This window comes from Plectropomus leopardus, chromosome 16 (genome assembly GCF_026936395.1).
Source record: "Plectropomus leopardus strain MGB_pleo_1.0 chromosome 16, ASM2693639v1, whole genome shotgun sequence".
NCBI classification, from domain to species: Eukaryota; Metazoa; Chordata; class Actinopteri; order Perciformes; family Serranidae; genus Plectropomus; species Plectropomus leopardus.
The window spans coordinates 7,300,525-7,327,668 of record NC_142191.1 but is presented as its reverse complement, the minus strand read 5'-3'; the positions used below and the strand labels follow the sequence as shown (position 1 = coordinate 7,327,668).

Below are 27,144 nucleotides of genomic sequence, written 5' to 3'. Positions count from 1 at the left end.
CCCTAAAAAAAAAATCAGTGTTGAAATCAGCAGGAGGAGAGCTCCTTTATATTACCTCTGTGCAGCCGGAGGCCCTGACGAACAGCTCACTAAGATTGCAGAGACTTACATTGTGATGCGTTCAACCTCTATTCAGTAAAAATCAGTATTGGGCGGAGATCATCTATAATATTGTCATGATGTGTTCAATGAAAATGTAGTTTTTGGCAGGAAACTTGATAAAATACAGCTGTTTAAAGGGATAAAAAATGTTTAAAAAATATGAAATGGATGTTATTATATATTACATATCGTAAAAAGGCTTTTTGCTTATATTTTAACAACATTTTTCATTTTAAAGAATATATTTAAGGTTTTTTCATGAATTTGCATGATTGGATTTGTACTCATATAGATGTAGTGCACGAAGGGATTGATTATTTTAAAATAGTTCAGTAATTTTTATGATGTATATATTTCTGTGTTTTGCTGGAAAAAAGAGGAATAAATAACAACAAAAAAACATGAACAACAATAGAACAACATCAGCCACTGGCCAAATTGTTCCTTCAAACATTTGATTATTTATTGATTATTGATTTATTTAATTATTATTAAACATGCACGTTACTATTACTGATAGCAAATTAGCACATATTTTTTATCTTACTGTTTATTGGTAGCTAGGTTTTTTATTTGCATTTTTTGTGGGTGTCCGGGCTCGCCACTAATAGAAGGTAAAAGGTAGAAGGTAGATTTACATTTACATTTGTCCTTGATCCTGCTACATCTGTGGAGTTGAGGGATGAGTTGATTAAAATCAGCAGCCACTATGAAGAATCCATCTGGTTATTTGGCGTGTTGCTTCTGGTGGCATCATTCAATTCCTGCAGTGCATTTTTTTAATTTGCATCAGAGTCTTGTGTCCTTATGGCTCCCAACAAGGTCCATCTATTCAGTGCAACAGCTTGATCAAGAATGTTAGGGGTTAACCACGTCTCTTTGAAGATGTGTGCAGAGCAGTCTCTGATCTCCCGTTGCTGAGTGAGCTTCAATCACATCTCATCCACTGTATTCTGCTCTCTCCCGACCAGACATCAGCCAGGAGAGGGCTTGGTAGAGGAACAGCTCTTGGTCAAAGTCGGGTCAGCATCGCCCTGATGCCGGCTCTCCTCCCACTCTTTGTCTGGCGCTTTCAGTTTTGTTTCTCCTCTCTGGTCTGACTGGCTGCTCGGCGTATGCCGTTGGTGGGGAATATGACTGGGGGATACAAAAACACTTTCATGGAAATTATACCTTCATTATACCCCTTAGTACATCTGAGCACAAAGGGGGTGAGTCATTCCTTGAAACAGATGATAGGTTCTGTGTAATATCCATGATATCACTATTTGTATGGTAAATATGTAGCTGTACCTGTACTATATCCAAAGGTAACAATATCTGCATTCCAGCACTTTTAAAGCTTTATAAATTAACATAACGCATAATATCTTGTCTGTTTTATCTTTTACCAAAACAAAGCACAAAAACACACTTTATTGGAGAGAATATTGGCACCACAATATATAACCGGGGGCTGAAGCACTGGTGAAATGTTTGATTTCAGCATGTTAAGTGATTATTTTAGCACACAGTGTTTGCCAGAGGGGAAAAGTTACATTGAAAAAGAATTTATCTTTTTATCTGAGAGAAATGATCATCAGTTTTTTGTGCTGCATTCAGAAACAAGAGTTTCACAAGTGTTTAAACCTTTGAAACTCAAGAGAAAAGATTTAACTCTCTTCAAAAACTTGGGAAAAGGCAAAAAGCAAATTGAAAAAGAAATTATTAAAAGGTTACTCGAAAACAACCTGAATATTGATGTTTTAAAAAGGAGACACAACAGAGACAGAGATTAGGAAAAAAATAGGGAAAATGCCTAAAAACTATATTTATATTTATTAGAATTGCTTATGAAAATATGTTACAGAATATATATATATGTCAGCATTTGTTTGTTTTTTGTTTGCTTGGGTTTTTTTTTTTCTAATTTCCAGCTCATTTTCTTTCTAATTTGTTGTTAATTTTTTGGTCATGTCTTGTTAAGTTGCTCATTGCCTTGTTTCATTGTTTCCCATGTTTTTGAAAGAAATTAAGCCAAATTTCTCAGGTTTCAGAGGGTTAAGCTCCACTCACGAATCCATTTTATTTCCTGTGATACTGATTTTGGGTTTGTGCAGCGAGTCATGCTCAAATTTGGTAATAGTCTGTCAGGGGAGTGACGGTGGTGGAGCCAGATTTCACATTTGGTGTATTTTTAGCAGGGAACACGTTATGCACATGTTGTTTTCCGCTCCCTCGTCTGAAGTGCCATGTAGTGCCTGATTTTAATCAGAGGCTGGTTTGCTGCTGGTCCTGCCATCATCAGCTCCCATTAAGAAAAGACAAGAAGTGTGTTGAATATGTTCTGTTGCTAGGAAACTGAAACAACATCATGATAAACTGTTTATTAAAAAGTCTGAAGATCTGTGTTATACCGCGCCTGCTTATTTGATTACATTTAGCTAAATGGAAATGGTCACTGTATATTGTTCCAAATAGGATACATTTTCATTCCACTTATGTGAGGATTAAATTGATTACTGCAGTTGTGCATGATTATGTCGCCCTTAATTGCTTTACATGTGCAATGTTGGGCAAATTAGGAGCAGTAAAAGCTAATTCAACTTGCAAATATCCTCAATCATTAATCACCGGCAAATATTTTGAAATCAATGCTTTAGCTGCAGCGTGACTTGTTGGCAGAGTTTGAATTTTAATGCTCCTGTCAACCCACACTCCATCCCACTTATGCCAATATTTGCTTTAATGTTATAGTCTGTACGCCCTCTGAATATTTGCACCACATGCAACCTCTTTATTTAGTAACGATCAACATTAGATTTCCACCGCCCACGTCGACAAGAGTCGAAACATATGTTGTTCAAACTGAAAAGGGCTCAGGGTGAGTGCTCTTCTGCAGCAAATACTTTGCCTTTAGTCTCAGCCGTCTTAAAGATTATATATTTATAAATATAAATATATCTATAGTGTCTACTTTCATTGTTAGTGGTTTAAGATCATAATCACCTGGGTAGGCACATTAAGAATAAGTTGCAATAGAAAAAAAAGAATGCAGAATGAAAGGAAGGTCCAGTGTAAGAAGACAACAAGGATCTTTACATACTTACAGTGCTGTGGTTGTTTTTTGCAGGCCGTCTTTCCCAGAAAATTAGCTGCACAGGTTGTGCAAGCAGCATATTTCTACACATAGTTGTGTTTATTGTAAGTTGGTAAATGTTGGTGAAAATAACAATTATGACAGGAGCAAAGAAGGATGTCAGGTGAAGTATAAAGAGAAAAAAAGTTAGCTGAAGGGGGAGATTGGCTCAAACATATGTAGGACTTTCATCCAGGAGACAGCTGTTTGTGTCCTGCGTGAGACAATTTACATATGTTAGTTGTAATTTATGTAACTTAATATACATAACAAAAAGGCTTATTTTAACCCAACTTTTTGTTATATTTGCTGAAACTGTCTTCATTCACATAGCACTAAAAAAGACCAAGAATCTGTAAAATAAATCATATTCCTCTGCCAACTTTTTTCCTTGTGGAACTTCTAACGCCATTACTAAATGTGCAAGAAAACATCTGAAGTGTGTCTGTCTTTAAGAATATAGAGAAATGTGATTTCCATAAAATTTACCAACTGTAGCTTTAAAACTGTGACCATTAATGCTATAACGTAATGTGTTACTGTTTTTAAATTCAGCACACTAATCACACAATTATGTCATTATTTCCATTATATTATATCCATTATAAGTTTTTTAATTATATGCATAATGGGCTGATCATCAAAAGTGCTGACAACAGCAATGGCGTCTAGTGCGCCTGTGGAGAGGCTTTTCAGTCTGGGTAGTCTGGGCTGACTCCATGGGGGGACAGGTTGTCTGACAAACGATTTTAGAGACTCCTCCTCATGGGGTACAACCAGCGCTTAGTGATAAACACGTCAGATAAGCTGGACTAGTCTGCTGTAGAGCCACGGTTTAGTGAGTGAGTGACTCGAATGTGTGTTTGGCCTGTTAAATGTATGTACATATGCAGTTTGAACATATTTATTTCTTTTTCTTTATGTCTGTCATCATCTAGTCGTGTAAGGAAGCCTTGTCTCATATTATTTTTTAATAATATATGATATGATACATTAAATAAGGTAATTAATATTTCTACTAGGTATTTTTAGGAAGGTATTTTGTTTTGATGTAGTTTCATTTTGAGGTAGTTATCCTGCAGTGCCATCTTGATTTTTTTTCCCGATTGAACCTTGTATTGTGCTGATATGTGGGCATACTTAGCATTATATTGTTGACTTACAGTTACATTTAGTTAGACAATGCAACTCTGTTAATGTTGTAAAGTAACACTAAAGTAGCTTATGTAGTGAACATATTACTTTTTACAGTAATGTGTTTCTTTTGTAAATGTAACAAGTAATGTGTAATGCATTAAATTTTTCGCAATGACCACAGTAATAGTAGTGTCTGTAGCTGGTACTCTCCAACGGTCAGGTTAACAATCACATATGTTTTTTGGGTGTCATTGGCAAACTTGTTTTTTTCATGTAGTTATGGGGACTTGTTGTGTTTTGTGTGTCTGTGTTTATTATTTATGACTCACACTGTAGTATCCTTATGGACAAACTAATGAGAAGGTCTGTCTGTGATTTAACTGTGGAAATGCTTTATGCAGATGATAATATTTTAGGGACGTTTTCATGTTAATAATAATAATAATAATGCATTTTATTTATAGGCGCCTTTCTTGACACTCAAGGTCACCTTACATCATCAACATAAAAGCAGACACAATATTAAAAAGACAAAATAAAATATAGAAATACAATATAAAATTAGACAATGCAATTGTGATCAGAGGGAGTAAGCCAGTTTACTGTTGGGTGCAATTTATTTGTACCATACCTGAGTATGATCGCACCCCTCTCCATACCCCCCCTGGTTTAATAACGTCTTGTAGTTGCGTCAAATATCTGTCCACTGACGTGTTTTTTTTACAGTAAATACCAAAGTACACGTGAAATGTACTTGAAAGCACCTTTTTAAGTGGACTCTGGCAGAGATCGGCATAACGTGCCCTGTGCGGCACACACTGTTGACACCAATCAAACAAACTGGACATTGGGGTCAAGTTTACTTTGATCCAGGCCTCGGTCTCTGATGTAAAGCCTCCTAAGATTAAACACACTACACAAACATTGTGTGGATAGAAAAGCAGAATTGACTTCATCCTTAAAAGAGGACATTTTAATGTCTTTTGTTTTCAGAAGTAGAAGAAATCCATGGGGTTCAAATCCATGTGCGCTTTCACGGCGTCAGAGATTACTGTGCTCACTCTTTCATCCCGCTGCGTTCATACTTTTCCTCAGAAGCTTTGATGCTGTTAAGTATGAGGTTCACCACATCCGTCAGAAAACAGCATGTCTGACTGTCTCTCTCAATCATTTTCCTTTAACGATTCAATTTGCTGTGGATTGACAGCATCCAGAGACAGTCGGGATGATGAATGGCCTGCTATGTTTCAAGATTACCTCATTTCTGTACAGAAACACAGAGTGGCTCTTATGGCTGTTATCATGAGGTTATAGTGAAGAACATAGTATAAAAGCATGAAATCTGCATGATGGCTAATGTATTTCCTGGACATCAGCTTCATAAACCTTGCCTGGAGCTATGAGTTTCAGAGAGCTTCGGTTTCACTGCTGGGGGATGTTCCAAAGTCCTCATGCAGCTTGGGGATAATTAACTTTATGCATTTATCTGATTAGATATGCAAAGTGTGTGATCATACTGCACATTTGGCTCCAGTGAGTTATCTCCAGGCTCTGCTGCTGCTGGACTTGTCAACGAAAAACCCTTTTGTCACGTGCGTAGAGGTTTTGCGGATGGCTGGAGCTCCAGGTCACACTTGTACTTTTATTCCCCATCACGGACGTCCATCTGGTGCGCACTGATGTGAGAGCTGCGGGTGGGGAGGCACTCTGCAGGTGCATGTCTGAGTGCCAGCTTAGACAAATCACGGCTGGTAGCCATTTAAGCCACTTGTCTGCTTGTTAGACGGTGGCGTGATTGCAAAGCCCACATGTCCAGTTTACCGTTGCTTCCAAATGTCACTTATTTCAGACTGTCATGTTGGAAGGAATAAAATGGGTACAAGTGGCTGTCTGACACATTACTGACACATGGCTCTAAGTTTAATTCATATAGGGACTCACGCATGGATATGTAGTCTCATACACACACTCACTTAACGCTGTATAGGTGTGAGTTTCTCCCCACACCTATCCAATGCTTTTTTATGCTTCTGCACCGGCAATATACGATGCCAGAGGCATCATGCTTTCAGATTGTCTGTCCGTGTGTCCGCCCATTCGTCCGTCAATCCAGCACAGTCTTGTGAACGTGATATTAAACGCCTCGAAGGACTTTGTTCAAATTTGACACAAATATTCACTTGAGCTGATTAGATTTTGTTCGTCATTGGTGACTTTGTCCATCTCAAGAGAACCTTGAGAGATTTTATTTCAAATTAGCACAAGTTGACTCAAGGATGAACTGGTTAGATTTTGGTGATCAACGGTCAAAGGTCATGGTGACCTTGCAATCATCTTGTTTTTGTGAGAGTAATATCTCAAGAACACCTTGAGAGAATTTCTTGAAATCTGACACAATCATTCACTTGGGTTCAACAATGGGCTGATTAGATTTTGGTGGTCAAGGTCAGTGTGACCTTGCATCCGGCATTAAGGTGGCCTTGAGGGAGTTTCCTCAAATTTGGCACAAGCGTCAAGAATAAACTGATAAGAATGTGGTGGTCAAAAGTTCAAAAGTCAAGATAACTGTGACCTCATAAAACATGTTTAAGGCCAAAACTCAAGAACCTTTGGTGCCCACCTTGAAACTATACTGATTCTTTAGATCTTTACAAGAATGAAACAGACAAGGTAACAGTGACCTTGACCTTTGACCACCAAAAATGTATGAGTTCATCCTTGAGTCCGAGTGAATGTTTTTGCTTAATTTGAAGTAATTCCCTCAGGAATTTTTGAGACATCATCTTCACAAGAATGGGACGGACTAAAAGATGTATGGACAACCCACTAACGTAATGCCTCTGTCCGCGGCTATCACCGGCATGGAGGCATGACATTAACATATATCATAATCTCAGAGCATCAAAACAAATGTCATTTTCAAATATGTCGCATTCAAACTATGACATTCAATTATATTTTCAAGTAGCTGGCATATGTGAGGACAGAGACGGAATGGAATAATTTAGAAATGTATCTGCAAATTGCAAAACATCGTGAATAAACACACATTAGAGCAACCTTACACTGACAGTTACAAAAAAATAAATTAGCTGTTGTGTTACATTACGTGGAAGTTCATCCACAAAAGATTACCGTAACACTTTCGTTATACAAACAAACTTTCAAACAAACTTTTTACTAATTACTCAACTTTTCCATGGCTGGAAAATGTGATTTTGAAATTCCATGGCTTTTCCAGGGAACCCTGAAAAATGAACCTATAATTACTGTTGCAAATGAATTGTCCTCATATCGTGACACAGTTCATCATGTAGCTTTGTTAAAAACAACATGGCTCCATAATGGACAACTTCATGATACTGTCCGCGAATGTACAGCTGCATTTATCCTCCTGAGTGGCTGAAAGTTCAGAGATACAATCAAGCTCTGAATGTGATGAAAATAACTTAAAATCAATCCAGTGCTGCACTGGAAGCTTATTTGCTGTTGCTTAGCAGCATTACTGACTAAGTTGCAGGCGGATATGTAATGTAGAGTACGACAGGTGTTCAGAGTGTTACTGCAGTCAAAGCAAGAAAACACAAAGGAATCAATCACACTTTCCAGGTGATTAAAGAAGATTAGATATTCTTAAAAAGTCATAAATCACAGCTGCACTACTGTTTTTAGCTACTGAGACGAGTCAATAACAAAGTAAGTGGGTATGAGATAACACACTCTATTTCTAGTGATCTTAAATTCCTCTTGTACGGAGCCATTTATATAAAGGTAGTCCAATAAATCAGGAAAAATGTTAAAAATCACTTTTTTTCATGCAGAAAGACACATTATTTGAGAATAAACTGACATAAGGCTACAGAGTGGACTCTATGGAAAAAATACAAGAATAGAGCTCATGAATGAGAGTTGAGATGAGTGAAGAGCCACAAAAAGAGAAACAAACAGACAGAGATGGTTTATGGAAAGATGTAATACACACTGAACAGAGAAACGAAAACAAAGACTAAGTATGTAAGTAAGAGTATGGGAGGCAGCATTTGGGGGTTAATTAATGCTTCTTATCGCATTAAGAAGTAGCGGTTGAGAGGGGGCTGACGGCAGGACTGAACCTGTCACTTCACACTCGTGGGGCACGCTAGTGGCTCATTTACATCTCTCCCCGAGTCAATCAAGCTGTCATTGTTCTCTGTCAGCGGGGTGGACTGGCCTGTCACTTCCTTTACCTCCACATCAGGTGCCTCAGCCCGAGTCTCACAATGTGTGTTGGTGGATGTCGACATTAGCAAGTGAAGCACTGAGCATCGTTTTCTACAGCTGGTACGCCATCAAAGTTTAACCCTTCCCCTTCCCAAAGAGCGATCGCTTAGCAACCGTAACTTGACACGGCAAGTCTGTCAAACTTTGGATTTCTCCTCAAGAGTGATGGCTCTGTCTTGCCCTGTTTGATTTAAGGTACCTCCAGTCTGTTCTCACTTCGAACTCATCAAATACTGCAACTTTTTCAGTGATTTTGGCACAAGATACCAACGCCAAAAGCCACCTTTTACGATGTTATGATATGCCGCCAGTCGACCGGATGGCACCCAAACCTTAACCCTTACATGACGTCATTTACGTCATTTGACGGTGTTTTGCTCTCTCCTGGAGCTGTTGCTTGAACTCCTGGCTGTACTTCAGCATTTTTGTATTGCCAGCCGGCCATGCTGCACCTTCCACGGGCACAAAGAGTGCACAGCTGATTAAGAGGCAGACCTACCCCACTCTCTCTCAAACTCGGACCAAAATCTGATCAAATGGTAAAACCAGTGAGTTCTAATCGACTATAAATCAAGATTATGTTAATACACTACCTACTTCTTGCCTAAAATATTTTCAGAAACACCCCGTTTTGCTGTAATGGCAAGAATGTGTGAACAGGAATACAAACCAGTATTCGTTTACAGCGTTGTACATTTGTAGCTTCAAATGTTTTCAGAAACATATTTTAGCTTACTGCTTAACTGCATTACGAGATCCTGCCTGCCGCCATTGTGTCAAATGGACAAGATTGCATTTCATCAGTAACCAGCGGGAGTGTTTATTGGTGCAATGCTTTCTGGTAGTTGTAGGTTTTATGCCTTTAAGTAAAAGCCAATTCCAAGGTCCTTTAACGCTTTTTTTTCTCTGGTCATGTCGCACCATTTTCAAAAGTATTTACGTCTCTCTACTGCATAGATGGCTTAGTTTTATTAGGACTCTCTTAATATTGGTGAAATACTTCTTAAACATAGTTACTGTTAATGTAGTTTTAAAAAATCATTGTTTCACATAGGGTACAAACACCAGTCATTTGGGTGAAAGTCCTGTGTTTGTTTGACCCATCCACCTACGCAGACTTTCTCATTCTCTATACTACGTCATTGTTGTAAAGGGTTTACATTGGAGTTAGCTGAATGTCAAATATGTCTCATACTGTTTGTTGGACTCAGACCGTGATGACCACTGACCAAGCTCCTGTATTTGACGTCCTGGGAATGAGAACAGGTCGTTTATGTCAGGAGAGGAGACACAAGGAAGGTGGAGAAGGTGTTTGAAACAACTCACACAGCTAATGTTTGCTGAATCAGTTATGTAGATATAGCTGATAAATATTGGTTGACATGGCACCTGTGACTACAGGGACCTTAGCAAAAGCTTAATTCTAACTAAAATCAGACTCTTTCAACAGTTGTCAAAAACCCGACTTGACATTTGACTGTCTTCACTATATATTAACTACAGTTTGTCAGAGAAGAAAAATTGGCCTTTATACCATAATACAAGCAAACACACGCATATTCGAAATATGACACTGTGTCTTTGATGAATGCAGTTTTTGGATTGACACTCTTATCCCAAAATGCAAAGCACAACAGAAACAGCTGCCTCCCTGCTGGGAAAAATGTGGACAGTGAGATGACAGCTCGAGTGATAGTTCAGAAAGCATACAAAGAGAAAGACATTTTTGGGAGAACAAAATGTCAGCTTTAAGGTTTTGAAATGTGAAATTGGCAGCAGTGGTCTCAAGTTGCAGCTTGATCAATGTTTCTGGATAAATACCAAAAGTATATTGATTTTATTTGTGTAAAAAGTGAAAATAGTGCTCTGAGCACATGCTGCATGTCAATAATACACACTGGTATTAGAGAATTGGAACATACTGTAGGGTCTTTGGGACAAATAGTGCGAGGGATTAACAAGTTGTAAGAAAATATGTAGAAAAGTTATAAGCCATTACAAAATGAATTGCGGGCTGAATGGAGCGATGTGTGACACAAGCATAAAATATGAGCAAAAAGGTTTTCAGGATGGCGGGCAAGAAAAGGCTTTAAAGGAAATAAAGGAAATGTGAAAAAAGAAAACATGTCACTTGTCATATCTTTTCACAAAGAGAGAAACCTGCTCAGAATCATTAAGTCAAAAAAGTTTTTTTTTGTTTAGGGAATTGAATTTCCTCCAAATGCATCAAACAGGAAACAGTTGTAAAGCTGAACAATAAGTCTGTCCACCCAGAGGATTTCATTTGCTTAAATTCAATTCAGGAAATCAGCTTTGTATTTTGAAGTATGCAGAGAAAAAGCCCTATGAGGTGGTGTCGTAGGATTAGTCTTTTGAAAGCAGCAGACATTTCTTTTCACATGTTTCTAAATAGGTCTAAGCTGGCAGCTCATTGAACTGCTTTATATTCCTGTTAGGGATGGACCACATTTTCACCTTTAAAATAGACCTGTGCTGTGTCTCGACTCACACTTTATCACTGACAGACCAGACAGCATTAACTTAATAAAGCCTTCATGACAAAACCAAGAGAATACAAAATGTGCTGCAGTTTTGATAATGAAAATAAGGAAATTGCCAAGGTGGTATTTCAATTTCAAACATCGTTTCTCAAGGCATATGAAAAAGACTAAAAGGATTAATGACTCATCATAACACCAGGGCAGCCATCCTTCAAACAAATGAACAAAATGGAATACAATAATAATGTTTTTCTTTTTCCCTCACAAATTTCAGTCTCCTCGTTCATGTCCTCAAAAAACCTCGGTGGCATTTGGAATTAACTGAAGAGCACAAATGGCAAATGTGGAGATGTCGGTGTTAACATAAAACAAAATTAAACTAGAGGGAGTACGATTGACATTTGAAGTTGCCAGAAGAAAATAGAAGCATTGTTTTTCTTTCCTGCAAACCACAAATACGTTAAATTTGCACCTTTCATAGGTATCTTGCCAGTGTTTCTAGCAAGCAAAGCTTCATTTATATAGCACATTTCATTCCAGGTGGAAGCACAACATGCTGTATAAAATGAGATGTACAATTTGCAGGCACAAACAAAGCCGTCAACTCACCATAAATCAAATCCATCAAAAATTGAAATAAAAAAAAATCACAAAAAAAAACGGAAAGAAATAACAGTAAGAACCAATAAAAAAAATATTAAATTTGATTTAAAAAAAAAAACAAACTAAAAACAGACCATTTAAAGAGGATAATACAAATGAATAAAATGAATATAAGAACTAAAAATAGAATTAAATAGATAAAAAGACCAATAAAAGATGATAACACACTAACACTTGATCGGCAGTCTGTTTGTCAGTCATTGGCTCTCACACTTATCCAAACTTACTGTTTGATAAACATATTGTCTGCTAAATAAAAGTTCTGGTGGCTAAGTCTAGTCTAAAAGTATCTCTGGCCTGATCCTCGGAGAATTTAAATGTCAGCTGGTTTGCGTGAACTCCATTTTCTCCTATAAAAGGACCAGTTCACACCTTCAGTCGTTCCCTTGAGGCATCAGTTTAAATGTGAGACGGGACAGAAAAGCAACAAGTGAGACTGATGATGTGAGTGAGGCTGGCTTTCAAAACAGACAGAAAAATAAAGACTGGCATTAGAGCGAATTAAATAAATACATATTTAGAAAAAGTCTGAAGTGGTTTACAACTTAAGTGCTAAAATTTGCATTTTATTCCCTCTTATTTCTTTAATATTCTTGATACTGTCATGGAGCGGTATACAATGTACAGCTTAATGAATACCAAAGATAACAGCTTTGAAATACAAACCCGGGTCTGTATCGCTAATGAAGCTCAGCAATCTCAAAATGTAGGATTTGGAGACTGTGGAAGGAAGACAAAAGACAGACAGAGACCAGCTTTCTGTCTTCTGCATCAGCTCTGCCTCTTCTCCCATGGGAGCAGGTGATTTTGTGGGCAGGCGGCCCTTAGGGACCATCTCTGGGGGCTCCACTACATGACAGCTTCAAAGAGTGAAAAAAGACTAAAGAGACGACGAGGTAGAAACAACAGTCTCATGTTACATTTCACTGCTGGTCTCCGAAAGGTGCCACATTTGAAAGAGTAGAATAATGACTGAAGGTCATTCTTTAATTGAGACATGTTGCACTAACAGTCGTCTCTTAGCGACTGTCAAACAGTCGCATGTTTTTTTTGTGGATTGTTTGGAAGTCACATTGGAATATTTCAGTGCCAGCTCTTTCCCCCGCTGTCATTTTTAGCTTTTTTGGTTTTGGCCTGACTTTAGCTTATTCCCCAACTGATTTGATTAAATTGTTGAATTCTAGCTTTCTGTGTAGTTATTTATTAAGTTATTTATTTGTTAACTTTTTGCTTGATTTTAAGTTGGATTTTCTTTAGCTTGATTTTATATGGTGGCCCTGAAGGTCAAAACACAACATTTCAGAAAAAGCTACATTTTCCAAAACACCGAAACATTTCAGACATTTGTCATGTTTTCTGAAATGCTGAAAAAAAGTGGAAAGTAGATTTACTTAGATTTTACCCTGACATTAACTTGATGTTTTGGCTCTGTTTCAGCCTCACTTCAGCTTGATTTTTCGCACAGCTTTTACATTACTGCACCTTATCTTGGTTGATTTTTAACCTGATTTTTAGCTTGACTTTGGCTTGACTTCAGGTTGGATTGGACTTGATATTTAGCTCAGATTTTAGCCTGACTTAAGCTTTATTTTAGTTTGATTTTAGCTTTATTTTTTTGTTTTACTTTTGCTTGATTTTAGCTTTATTTTTAGCTTGCATTTTGCTTGATTATAGATTGTATTTAGCTTGATTGTTTTGTATGATTTGTTGTCTGATTTTTTAGCTTGATTTTAACTCGACATTTTGCTTGGGTTTACCTTGAGCCAGACATAAAATGCATCTGTTTAACTGACCCTTTATTTCTGTTATATGCAGGTTATTTTATCGGCAGACTTTGGCTGCTCGTCCTGATGGTTGAAACACATTATTGTAGCTTGATTTTACCCTGGCTGAAGGTATGTTCTGAGCTTGGGATTTTAGGGGCATGGATGGGGCTTGATATTTAGCTTAAGTTTTAGCCTGACTTTTGCTTGATTTTAGTTTGGATTTGGCTCAGTTCTTTGCTTGATTTCTTTTTTTTTTAGCTTGGTTTTAGCGTGACGTTTTGGCTTGAATTTGAATTTCGCTTGACTCCTCGATTTTAGCTTGAGTGTGACATAAAAACCATCTATTGAATCAAACCTTTTTCCTGGTGTTAACATTATGCAGGATCCTTTTTACTTAAACTACTTGTCATGATGGTTGAAAACATGCACCGGCATCACGTCATATACCTCAAAGCACAGTAGCAAACAGTTCAGTGTAATTTATACAAGTGTAATTCATTCATATTTAGAGCAGACAGACATTTTCTGCAGGGCATTCAGCACAGTAAGATAATTCATTCATGGCTGCTTTGTATCATTTTACTGCAAGCACATTTTAGCAGCTTTTCCACTTTACTTAAGTAATCTTGTCATACCGTGTAATTATGTCTCTTGCACAATGTAATGTTAACTTACATTTTAGCATAAATATTTTACTATATTAAGTTTACTGTTTTTATTGTGGGCATATTTGTTTAGTAATGAAATGTAATGTGTCAATGAAACAAGTTTAGAAGCAAATACATTTTGCTGCTGATTGCTATGTATGACTTCTTCCAGACAAAAGAGAAGAGCTCCGGTAGCTCAATTTGCAGCTGTCTTTGAAAATGAAAAAGTTGAAGTCCAAAGGGAATAATGGCTCCTGATTTGCTCACTGTTAATGTGCAGCAGTGGGTTGTTTTGGGGAGCCCACAGTCATCAAAAGACCCCATGAGGAGCCAATAAGATCACACCCGACTACTCTTTTGCCATTTTCTTTAAAGCTGAAATTTAATTTCTCTTCTTTTTTACTGATTTAAAACAGTTTGGTTTCAGTGGTGGATGTAACTTAGAAATTAATATAATTCTGAATTAATATGTGACATGAAATGTCCTTGTTTGCTGCTGTTATTAATATTTATTATACAATTAAGTGCAGTGGCTGGATATAATTGTTTTAAAATGGTGCTTTACTTGCACTTGGCCCGAGTAGCTGTTTTGTAGGGATAGACCCATCCTTGCAAGGTGAAGTACCTTGAGTGTGGGAAACAACAATATGCAAGCCCACAGTTTTTGTCAATGAAAGTGGATGGCACAAATTTGATACCAGGTTGGGCTGATTGCCTGTTGCCCTGCTGCAGTTTGACTTTTTGCCAAATAGAGTTGTTGCTGTTTTTATGCTTCCATGCCAACAATAGCCTCAAAATTAGCACAAACATTTACTTGGACTCAAGATTGAGACTCAGTAATCTTTGTTTTCCGTTGCGACAGAAAATCGTTTTAGACATTGCTCAACAAACAGTGCAAAACAAACTCAAAAAATAAACATACAACATGTGTTCTTTAAAAATGTTTAAATTAAATACCTTATACAATAATTAAGATAGAACAAAAATCACAATTTATTTGATTTTGTTGGGAATAGGTCAAAGATCAAGGACACTGACTTGCGTCAATCTCATTCTTGTAAGTGCATTATCTGATGAACACTTTAAAGAAATATCTTCACATTTGGCACAATTGTTAACTTGGACTCAGTAATGAACTTATTAGATTTTGGTGGTCATAGGTCAAAGGCCAAGGTCACTATGACCTTGCATCTGTTTCCTTCTTGGAAAGGATTTTCCTCAAATTTGGCACAAAGGTCCACTTGGACTTAAGGATGAACTGATTGAATATAATGATTGATGTTTTATGTTCAAGAGGTCAACGGTCAACCATGACATCATAGTGTCCTGGCCATTACTCAACGTCATAACTCAGGAACAGAAGGGAAGACATTTGGTCAGACACTGAATTGGTGACACTAACCTTTGGTGTCCCCCTGAAAACTGACGCATCCATGTTTTCACAGACATGGATGCAAACTGTAATTTCACCTTGACTGGTGCATGGAGGCAGTATTCTAGTTATGGTCATGTCACTTGTCATATAGTTAGTATAGTTTCTATACTACGTTTATGAACAGTTTGATTGATCATATTTTTCAGTAACTGAGGTCCAGGGCCAACAAACATTCCTTTGCCTCCCCTCCATCAATAGGCCTGTCCAGCCCCTGTCACTGTGTATATCTTTCCTCAAAATTTCACGCTGCCCTTTGCTGCCATCCCATTTGGTTCTCTGCACAGCATGTGGTCACCAGAGTGGCTTAAGGGACAAGCTAAAAAAGTGTAGACACTTTTCAGAGAAGTCAAAGAACGATAAAATTGTGATATGTGCTTTTAAGCCCTCTGATAGGATGTTCCAAGGTCACGCATGAGTCAGGCAGAAATCAAGCGCTGAAGTGTGATGATGGTTTCCTCGAGCTCTTTAAAGGTGATGGACATTAGAGAGAGCTGTAATGGTAAAAGAACACCGACATTTCATCTCAGCAAGCATTTTTACAACAATAAAACGTTAACAGGGTCCAGGCCACTGTGATCATCCATCATTACTTTCTGTACTGATATAGAGATTTTTTCTTCCCTATTCTAGTGATGAAAAAGACCACAGAGACACATAGTTCTGTACAAGAGGTCCCAGCTGTTTGCTATTATTATCTCTGGCAAAGGGGTTTTCACCTCTGTTTCTTTGTCTGTTTGTTGTTAAGCAGTATCTGCGATCTGTGGTTTGCAAAGGCATTTGTGGAAAGTTAGGGCTTTTCTACCTTTTGAGAGTGAAGCTGTTTCAGTAGATTTTGTCACAGTAGCGTCATGTCAGGAATGTGTCTCCCCCAATTCATGTGGTAGAAAATATAACTTTGAAGTGAATTTGATGAGTAACTATTTGCTTTTTTCTTATATCTCTTTCTGTACACCTGTTTTATCAGATTTTCTTCAAATTGTCACTTACTACGTTTCCCAGAAGGCATTTTTTAGTGAAATTTAACCAATGACATGCCATGCCGTGCTGCACCGCACCATACCATACGACTTTCATTTTACCTCAACATATAATGTATTTTTTTCCTGAGACATACTACTATGTTATGACTTTTTTCCATTATACTATACATTTGTGACATTTTTCAATATACTACACAATGATTTTTTACATACTGACTAAACTATTGCTTCATTTTTAACATCCTGTACTATGCCTCATTTTTATGCAGGATTTTTCATGCTGATTTGGATGACAAGCTAAAGTATTTTTATATTATATTTTTATAATGCTGTTTTGGATAACAAATATTATGTGGTTTTTTTCATGGTATTTTTGAAACATACTGTAATATGTGCTATTTTCGATGACAAGCTATATTATACTTTTATTCCATTTTTTTTCTAAAAAAAAATAAATTATATAATTCTAAATTTTATAATTTTAATATATATTCTATATTTTAATTATTTTTTTTTTCAAATTTGAAATACTGATTTTTTTTAACCATTTCTTCCTCATTTAGAATTGTAATTGTCATCAAACTGTTTTCAACATTTATATTGATGACTTTTCCACTCCTTTTGGCATGCTATAGCATGGGTTTTTTACATACTAAACAATGACATTTTTCAACATTTTAATGTCAATTTTTGGACCCTTTCTTCAACATTCTGTATTGTAATCGTCATCAAATTACTATACTATTACTTTTTTTCAACAACTGGAATCATTACCTTTTCAACATACATTTGTGACATAGATAGATGGATAGAGAGATAGATTGATTGGTTTTTATTTTAAACACGGCAAATAAAATAAGATGACAAAAAATACAATTATGAGCAATACAAATATCAGATTCCAACTATACATATTCAGTAAAGAAACATAGTATATAATGTCACAAAAGCTGGAGGGTGACCAAAAATACTCATCAAATCTTACCCCCTTTTTGATTTTTTTTATATACATATGTAATCATACAGATATGTTCATATACATTCCTATTCACATAAACATATATATATACACCTACAACAGTACATACAGACATATACACACACACACACATACATACAAACTGAAGTGGGACTTTTTTTAACATGTTGATTTTTAGACCCTTTCTTTGACATTATATACTACTGTATAATCTCCATCAAAATGCTAAACTTGTTTTCTACATTTCGAATGATGACCTTTTTTAGCTATTTTTGAAATGCTGTAGTATGGCATTGTTTGACATAATATACTATGGCTTTTTTAACATTTTAATGTTGATTTTTGGACCCCTTCTTTGCAATCTGTATTGTTATTGTCCTCAAAATGCTGGACAACGACTGCATACCTTGCTTTTTGGGTCATTGTTTCGACATGTCATATTATGGTAGTTTTGGACATTTTTGCAACTTTCTATGCTATGGCATGTCTCGGCACGCTATTTAAAGAGGTTTTAAGTTGTTTTCAGCTGTTTTTGGAACATGTAATTTTTTGACATTTTTGCCTTGCTTGTCGGGTGTTTTTTTCGACATGCCATATTATGTTTTTTTTAGCCATTTTTGCAGCTTTCTATGCTATGCCTTGTTTCGGCACGCTTTATAATGAGGTTTTAAGCTTTTTTCAGCTGTTTTTAGGACATGTCATTTTTTTGACATTCTTACCATAATATAGCCTTGCTTTTTGGGTCATTTTTTTCTATATATTATATTATGGTATTTTTAGCCATTTTTGCAGCTTTCTATGCTATGGCGTGTTTCGGCACGCTATCTGATGAGGTTTTAAGCAGTTTTCAGCTGTTTTTGGGACATGTCAATTTTCGCCATTTTTGCCATGCTATAGCCTTGCTTCTTTGGTCATTTTTTTATGTGCTATTTTATATGGTTTCTGGCTGTTTTCTAATGTTTTTTCACCACTGATGCTATAACATGCTTCTACATGCTATACTAAGTGGTTTTCAGCTATTTTTGGGATATGTCATTTTTCGATAATTTTGCCATACTATAGCCTTGCTTCTTTGGTCATTTTTTTGACCTGCTTTTTTATGGCGTTTCTGAACATTTTTGTATGTTTTTTTTCATCACTGTGTCCTATAACGCGCCTCTACTTGCTATACTTAGTGGTTTTCAGCTGTTATTGGGATATGTCAATTTTCGACAATTTTGCCATACTATAGCCTTGCTTCTTTGGTCATTTTTTTGATGTGCTATTTTATGGGGTTCCTGGCTGTTTTTGGATGTTTTTTCACTACTGTTTGCTATAACATGCCTTTATATGCTATACTAAGTGGTTTTCAGCTGTTTTTGGGATATGTCCATTTTCGACAATTTTGCCATACTATAGCCTTGCTTCTTTGGTAATTTTTTTGATATGCTATTTTATGGGGTTTCCGGACGTTTTTGGATGTTTTTTCACCACTGTGTGCTATAAAATGTCTCTGCTTGTTAAACTAAGTGGTTTTCAGCTGTTTTTGGGATAGGTCAATTTTCGACAAATTTGCCATACTATAGCCTTCAACATTTTTGCCATACTATAGCCTTGCTTCTTTGGTCATTTTTTTGATGTGCTATTTTATGGGGTTCCTGGCTGTTTTTGGATGTTTTTTCACTACTGTTTGCTATAACATGCCTCTCCTTGCTATACTAAGTGGTTTTTAGCTGTTTTTGGGATACGATCATTTTCGACAATTTTGCCATACTATAGCCTTGCTTCTTTGGGCATTTTTTTGACATGCTATTTTATAGGGTTCCGGACTGTTTTTGGATGTTTTTTCACCACTGTGTGCTATAACGCGCCTCTAGATGCTATACTTAATGGTTTTCAGCTGTTTTTGGGATATGTCAATTTTCGACATTTTTGCCATACTATAGCCTTGCTGCTTTAGTCATTTCTTTGACGTGCTATTTTATGGGGTTTCTGGACGTGTCATCATTTCATCACTGTGTGCTATAACATGCCTATATATGCTATAGTAAGTGGTTTTCAGCTGTTTTTGGGATTTGTCAATTTTCGACATTTTTGCCATACTATAGCCTTGCTTCTTTGGCCATTTTTTCCAAATTCTATTTTATGGTGTTTCTGGATGTTTTTGGGTGTTTTTTCACCACTGTGTGCTATAACATGCCTTTATATGCTATACTAAGTGGTTTTCAGCTGTTTTTGGGATATGTCCATTTTCGACAATTTTGCCATACTATAGCCTTGCTTCTTTGGTAATTTTTTTGATATGCTATTTTATGGGGTTTCCGGACGTTTTTGGATGTTTTTTCACCACTGTGTGCTATAAAATGTCTCTGCTTGTTAAACTAAGTGGTTTTCAGCTGTTTTTGGGATAGGTCAATTTTCGACAAATTTGCCATACTATAGCCTTCAACATTTTTGCCATACTATAGCCTTGCTTCTTTGGTCATTTTTTTGATGTGCTATTTTATGGGGTTCCTGGCTGTTTTTGGATGTTTTTTCACTACTGTTTGCTATAACATGCCTCTCCTTGCTATACTAAGTGGTTTTTAGCTGTTTTTGGGATATGTCCATTTTCGACAATTTTGCCATACTATAGCCTTGCTTCTTTGGTCATTTTTTTGATGTGCTATTTTATGGGGTTCCTGGCTGTTTTTGGATGTTTTTTCACTACTGTTTGCTATAACATGCCTTTATATGTTACACTAAGTGGTTTTCAGCTGTTTTTGGGACATGTCAATTTTCGACAATTTTGCCATACTATAGCCTTGCTTCTTTGGTCATTTTTTTGACGTGTTATTTTATGGGGTTCCTGGCTGTTTTTGGATGTTTTTTCACTACTGTTTGCTATAACATGCCTCTCCTTGCTATACTAAGTGGTTTTTAGCTGTTTTTGGGATACGATCATTTTCGACAATTTTGCCATACTATAGCCTTGCTTCTTTGGGCATTTTTTTGACATGCTATTTTATAGGGTTCCAGACTGTTTTTGGATGTTTTTTCACCACTGTGTGCTATAACGCGCCTCTAGATGCTATACTTAATGGTTTTCAGCTGTTTTTGGGATATGTCAATTTTCGACATTTTTGCCATACTATAGCCTTGCTGCTTTAGTCATTTCTTTGACGTGCTATTTTATGGGGTTTCTGGACGTGTCATCATTTCATCACTGTATGCTATAACATGCCTATATATGCTATAGTAAGTGGTTTTCAGCTGTTTTTGGGATTTGTCAATTTTCGACATTTTTGCCATACTATAGCCTTGCTTCTTTGGCCATTTTTTCCAAATTCTATTTTATGGTGTTTCTGGATGTTTTTGGGTGTTTTTTCACCACTGTGTGCTATAACATGCCTTTATATGCTATACTAAGTGGTTTTCAGCTGTTTTTGGGATATGTCCATTTTCGACAATTTTGCCATACTATAGCCTTGCTTCTTTGGTAATTTTTTTGATATGCTATTTTATGGGGTTTCCGGACGTTTTTGGATGTTTTTTCACCACTGTGTGCTATAAAATGTCTCTGCTTGTTAAACTAAGTGGTTTTCAGCTGTTTTTGGGATAGGTCAATTTTCGACAAATTTGCCATACTATAGCCTTCAACATTTTTGCCATACTATAGCCTTGCTTCTTTGGTCATTTTTTTGATGTGCTATTTTATGGGGTTCCTGGCTGTTTTTGGATGTTTTTTCACTACTGTTTGCTATAACATGCCTCTCCTTGCTATACTAAGTGGTTTTTAGCTGTTTTTGGGATATGTCCATTTTCGACAATTTTGCCATACTATAGCCTTGCTTCTTTGGTCATTTTTTTGACGTGTTATTTTATGGGGTTCCTGGCTGTTTTTGGATGTTTTTTCACTACTGTTTGCTATAACGCGCCTCTAGATGCTATACTTAATGGTTTTCAGCTGTTTTTGGGATATGTCAATTTTCGACAATTTTGCCATACTATAGCCTTGCTTCTTTGGTCATTTTTTTGACATGCTATTTTATAGGGTTTCTGGACGTTTTGGATGTTTTTTCACCACTGAGTGCTATAAAATGTCTCTGCTTGTTAAACTAAGTGGTTTTCAGCTGTTTTTGGATAGGTCAATTTTCGACAAATTTGCCATACTATAGCCTTCAACATTTTGCCATACTATAGCCTTGCTTCTTTGGTCATTTTTTGATGTGCTATTTTATGGGGTTCCTGGCTGTTTTTGGATGTTTTTTCACTACTGTGTGATATAACGCGCATCTTCTTGCTATACTAAGTGGTTTTTAGCTGTTTTTGGGATATGTCAATTTTCGACAATTTTGCCATACTATAGCCTTGCTTCTTTGGTCATTTTTTTGACATGCTATTTTATAGGGTTCCGGACTGTTTTTGGATGTTTTTTCACCACTGTGTGATATAACGCGCATCTTCTTGCTGTACTAAATCGTTTTCAGCTGTTTTTGGGATATGTCAATTTTCGACAATTTTGCCATACTATAGCCTTCCTTCTTTGGTCATTTTTTTGATGTGCTATTTTATGGGGTTCCTGGCTGTTTTTGGATGTTTTTTCACTACTGTTTGCTATAACATGCCTCTCCTTGCCATACTAAGTGGTTTTTAGCTGTTTTTGGGATACGATCATTTTCGACAATTTTGCCATACTATAGCCTTGCTTCTTTGGGCATGTTTTTTGACGTGCTATTTTATGGGGTTCCTGGCTGTTTTTGGATGTTTTTTCACCACTGTGTGCTATAACGCGCCTCTAGATGCTATACTTAATGGTTTTCAGCTGTTTTTGGGATATGTCAATTTTCGACATTTTTGCCATACTATAGCCTTGCTGCTTTAGTCATTTCTTTGACGTGCTATTTTATGGGGTTTCTGGACTGTTTCATGTTTTCATCACTGTGTGCTATAACATGCCTATATATGCTATAGTAAGTGGTTTTCAGCTGTTTTTGGGATTTGTCAATTTTCGACATTTTTGCCATACTATAGCCTTGCTTCTTTGGCCATTTTTTCCAAATTCTATTTTATGGTGTTTCTGGATGTTTTTGGGTGTTTTTTCACCACTGTGTGCTATAACATGCCTTTATATGCTATACTAAGTGGTTTTCAGCTGTTTTTGGGATATGTCCATTTTCGACAATTTTGCCATACTATAGCCTTGCTTCTTTGGTAATTTTTTTGATATGCTATTTTATGGGGTTTCCGGACGTTTTTGGATGTTTTTTCACCACTGTGTGCTATAAAATGTCTCTGCTTGTTAAACTAAGTGGTTTTCAGCTGTTTTTGGGATATGTCAATTTTCGACAAATTTGCCATACTATAGCCTTCAACATTTTTGCCATACTATAGCCTTGCTTCTTTGGTCATTTTTTTGATGTGCTATTTTATGGGGTTCCTGGCTGTTTTTGGATGTTTTTTCACTACTGTTTGCTATAACATGCCTTTATATGTTACACTAAGTGGTTTTCAGCTGTTTTTGGGACATGTCAATTTTCGACAATTTTGCCATACTATAGCCTTGCTTCTTTGGTCATTTTTTTGACGTGTTATTTTATGGGGTTCCTGGCAGTTTTTGGATGTTTTTTCACTACTGTTTGCTATAATATGCCTCTCCTTGCTATACTAAGTGGTTTTTAGCTGTTTTTGGGATACGATCATTTTCGACAATTTTGCCATACTATAGCCTTGCTTCTTTGGGCATTTTTTTGACATGCTATTTTATAGGGTTCCGGACTGTTTTTGGATGTTTTTTCACCACTGTGTGCTATAACGCGCCTCTAGATGCTATACTTAATGGTTTTCAGCTGTTTTTGGGATATGTCAATTTTCGACATTTTTGCCATACTATAGCCTTGCTGCTTTAGTCATTTCTTTGACGTGCTATTTTATGGGGTTTCTGGACGTGTCATCATTTCATCACTGTGTGCTATAACATGCCTATATATGCTATAGTAAGTGGTTTTCAGCTGTTTTTGGGATTTGTCAATTTTCGACATTTTTGCCATACTATAGCCTTGCTTCTTTGGCCATTTTTTCCAAATTCTATTTTATGGTGTTTCTGGATGTTTTTGGGTGTTTTTTCACCACTGTGTGCTATAACATGCCTTTATATGCTATACTAAGTGGTTTTCAGCTGTTTTTGGGATATGTCCATTTTCGACAATTTTGCCATACTATAGCCTTGCTTCTTTGGTAATTTTTTTGATATGCTATTTTATGGGGTTTCCGGACGTTTTTGGATGTTTTTTCACCACTGTGTGCTATAAAATGTCTCTGCTTGTTAAACTAAGTGGTTTTCAGCTGTTTTTGGGATAGGTCAATTTTCGACAAATTTGCCATACTATAGCCTTCAACATTTTTGCCATACTATAGCCTTGCTTCTTTGGTCATTTTTTTGATGTGCTATTTTATGGGGTTCCTGGCTGTTTTTGGATGTTTTTTCACTACTGTTTGCTATAACATGCCTCTCCTTGCTATACTAAGTGGTTTTTAGCTGTTTTTTGGATATGTCCATTTTCGACAATTTTGCCATTTTCGACAATTTTGCCTTGCTTCTTTGGTCATTTTTTTGACGTGTTATTTTATGGGGTTCCTGGCTGTTTTTGGATGTTTTTTCACTACTGTTTGCTATAATATGCCTCTCCTTGCTATACTAAGTGGTTTTTAGCTGTTTTTGGGATACGATCATTTTCGACAATTTTGCCATACTATAGCCTTGCTTCTTTGGGCATTTTTTTGACGTGCTATTTTATGGGGTTCCTGGCTGTTTTTGGATGTTTTTTCACCACTGTGTGCTATAACGCGCCTCTAGATGCTATACTTAATGGTTTTCAGCTGTTTTTGGGATATGTCAATTTTCGACAATTTTGCCATACTATAGCCTTGCTTCTTTGGTAATTTTTTTGATATGCTATTTTATGGGGTTTCCGGACGTTTTTGGATGTTTTTTCACCACTGAGTGCTATAAAATGTCTCTGCTTGTTAAACTAAGTGGTTTTCAGCTGTTTTTGGGATAGGTCAATTTTCGACAAATTTGCCATACTATAGCCTTCAACATTTTTGCCATACTATAGCCTTGCTTCTTTGGTCATTTTTTTGATGTGCTATTTTATGGGGTTCCTGGCTGTTTTTGGATGTTTTTTCACTACTGTGTGATATAACGCGCATCTTCTTGCTGTACTAAATCGTTTTCAGCTGTTTTTGGGATATGTCAATTTTCGACAATTTTGCCATACTATAGCCTTGCTTCTTTGGTCATTTTTTTGACATGCTATTTTATAGGGTTCCGGACTGTTTTTGGATGTTTTTTCACCACTGTGTGATATAACGCGCATCTTCTTGCTGTACTAAATCGTTTTCAGCTGTTTTTGGGATATGTCAATTTTCGACAATTTTGCCATACTATAGCCTTCCTTCTTTGGTCATTTTTTTTGACGTGTTATTTTATGGGGTTCCTGGCTGTTTTTGGATGTTTTTTCACCACTGTGTGCTATAACACGCCTCTAGATGCTATACTGAGTGGTTTTCAGCTGTTTTTGGGATACGATCATTTTCGACAATTTTGCCATACTATAGCCTTGCTTCTTTGGGCATTTTTTTGACGTGCTATTTTATGGGGTTCCTGGCTATTTTTGGATGTTTTTTCACTACTGTTTGCTATAACATGCCTCTCCTTGCTATACTAAGTGGTTTTTAGCTGTTTTTGGGATATGTCCATTTTCGACAATTTTGCCATACTATAGCCTTGCTTCTTTGGTCATTTTTTTGACGTGTTATTTTATGGGGTTCCTGGCTGTTTTTGGATGTTTTTTCACTACTGTTTGCTATAATATGCCTCTCCTTGCTATACTAAGTGGTTTTTAGCTGTTTTTGGGATACGATCATTTTCGACAATTTTGCCATACTAAAATTGCCTTGCTTCTTTGGGCATTTTTTTGACGTGCTATTTTATGGGGTTCCTGGCTGTTTTTTGATGTTTTTTCACCACTGTGTGCTATAACGCGCATCTTCTTGCTGTAATAAATGGTTTTCAGCTGTTTTTGGGAAATGATCATTTTCGACAATTTTGCCATACTATAGCCTTGCTTCTTTGGGCATTTTTTTCCACATTCTATTTTATGGGGTTTCTGGACGTTTTTAGATGTTTTTTTTCACCACTGTGTGCTATAACATGCCTTTATATGCTATAGTAAGTGGTTTTCAGCTGTTTTTGGGATATGTCCATTTTCGACAATTTTGCCATACTATAGCCTTGCTTCTTTGGTAATTTTTTTGATATGCTATTTTATGGGGTTTCTGGACGTTTTTGGATGTTTTTTCACCACTGTGTGCTATAAAATGTCTCTGCTTGTTAAACTAAGTGGTTTTCAGCTGTTTTTGGGATAGGTCAATTTTCGACAAATTTGCCATACTATAGCTTTGCTTCTTTGGTCATTTTTTTGACGTGCTATTTTATAGGGTTCCGGACTGTTTTTGGATGTTTTTTCACCACTGTGTGCTATAACGCGCATCTTCTTGCTGTAATAAATGGTTTTCAGCTGTTTTTGGGATACGATCATTTTCGACAATTTTGCCATACTATAGCCTTGCTTCTTTGGGCATTTTTTTGATGTGCTATTTTATGGGGTTCCTGGCTGTTTTTGGATGTTTTTTTCACTACTGTGTGCTATAACATGCCTGTACTTGCTATACTAAGTGGTTTTTAGCTGTTTTTGGGATATGTCCATTTTCGACAATTTTGCCATACTATAGCCTTGCTTCTTTGGTCATTTTTTTGATGTGCTATTTTATGGGGTTCCTGGCTGTTTTTGGATGTTTTTTCACTACTGTTTGCTATAACATGCCTTTATATGTTACACTAAGTGGTTTTCAGCTGTTTTTGGGATATGTCAATTTTCGACAATTTTGCCATACTATAGCCTTGCTTCTTTGGTCATTTTTTTGACGTGTTATTTTATGGGGTTCCTGGCAGTTTTTGGATGTTTTTTCACCACTGTGTGCTATAACGCGCCTCTAGATGCTATACTTAATGGTTTTCAGCTGTTTTTGGGATATGTCAATTTTCGACAATTTTGCCATACTATAGCCTTGCTTCTTTGGTCATTTTTTTGACGTGTTATTTTATGGGGTTCCTGGCAGTTTTTGGATGTTTTTTCACCACTGTGTGCTATAAAGTGCCTCTAGATGCTATACTTAATGGTTTTCAGCTGTTTTTGTGATACGATCATTTTCGACAATTTTGCCATACTATAGCCTTGCTTCTTTGGGCATTTTTTTGACGTGCTATTTTATAGGGTTCCTGGCTGTTTTTGGATGTTTTTTCACCACTGTGTGCTATAACGCGCATCTTCTTGCTGTAATAAATGGTTTTCAGCAGTTTTTGGGAAACGATCATTTTCGACAATTTTGCCATACTATAGCCTTGCTTCTTTGGGCATTTTTTCCACATTCTATTTTATGGGGTTTCTGGACGTTTTTAGATGTTTTTTTTCACCACTGTGTGCTATAACATGCCTTTATATGCTATAGTAAGTGGTTTTCAGCTGTTTTTGGG

The 27,144-nt window shown here is 36.6% G+C and overlaps 1 protein-coding gene across 8 annotated transcripts in view; it reads left to right on the top strand.

Moving 5' to 3' along the window:
• The window catches only part of LOC121955208 (uncharacterized), a 272,250-nt gene that overhangs the window by 223,795 nt on the left and 21,311 nt on the right, over positions 1-27,144 (top strand). Inside the window, exon 9 of one of the 8 annotated variants that reach the window (XM_088089782.1) lies at positions 1,074-2,407. The exons of the other annotated variants lie outside the window; for them this stretch is intronic. The gene's annotated coding sequence lies outside the window, so the exon portion shown is untranslated. Of the gene's footprint in view, positions 1-1,073; positions 2,408-27,144 lie in introns of those variants that run through there. 8 annotated transcript variants of the gene reach the window in all.